The 766-nt window shown below is 36.2% G+C and overlaps 1 long non-coding RNA gene across 1 annotated transcript; it reads right to left on the bottom strand.

The window, feature by feature from the left end:
- Positions 1–236: 236 nt before the first annotated feature.
- On the bottom strand, positions 237–500 carry LOC141095892 (uncharacterized). The gene is made up of 2 exons (XR_012233483.1): positions 422–500; positions 237–322 (listed from the first exon to the last, which is right to left on the bottom strand). It is a non-coding gene; the product is annotated as an uncharacterized lncRNA (long non-coding RNA).
- Between the last annotated feature and the right edge of the window lie 266 nt (positions 501–766).

Here is a 766-nt window from a genome sequence, read left to right as displayed (position 1 = left end):
ACACTTACCTCTGCTAGGCTCTGTCTCTGCGACTATTTCTGGGTCTTGATCTTCTCCCAGTTTTAATGCAGAGGTATTTTTTGTCTCATCTTGAAATTCATACAAAAAAAGTAAGAAAAACAAGTCAGTGATCATTGTCAGTCATAGATGTGAAAATCTCACCATTGACATATAATATTTCCTGCTCGTGAATTATTCTGTCGCCGACATCAGACAACAAAGACCTTATTGTCACACTTACCTCTGCTCGGTTCTGTCTCTGGGACTATTTTTGGGTCTTGATCTTCTCCCATTTTTAATGCAGATGTATTTATTGTCTCAACTGGAAATTCATGTAAAAAAGTAACATATAATATATCCTCCTTGTGAATTATTCTCAGTCGCTGACATCAGACCACATAGACCTTATTGTCACACTTACCTCTGCTAGGTTCTGTCTTTACTACTATTTCTGTTCTTTGCTCTTCCAGTTTTAGTGCAGATGTATTTTTCGTATCAACTGGAAAATCATACAAAATATTAAGAAAAACAAGTCAATGATAACCTCCTATAAGATTAGAGTCATATCTTTATGATTGCTGATGCCGGATTGCTATCAGCACAACCCTGTGGTCGGGTTCATAGCACACCTATAATTCTGCTACATAGAGGGGATCTATTCATCTCCTCTATGTAGCAGAGGCGATCGATTTATGGCAGTTTCTAGCCTCCTATGGAGCAATGCAAAAATAAAAAAAAGTTTTTAAAAATATTAAAAAATGTAAAA

Source organism: Dendrobates tinctorius, unplaced genomic scaffold, assembly GCF_039654945.1.
Source record: "Dendrobates tinctorius isolate UK_male_01 unplaced genomic scaffold, ASM3965494v1 ptg000070l, whole genome shotgun sequence".
Classification (NCBI taxonomy): Eukaryota; Metazoa; Chordata; class Amphibia; order Anura; family Dendrobatidae; genus Dendrobates; species Dendrobates tinctorius.
Note: the sequence above shows the minus strand (reverse complement) of the source record. Positions and strands in the feature narration are given on the sequence as shown.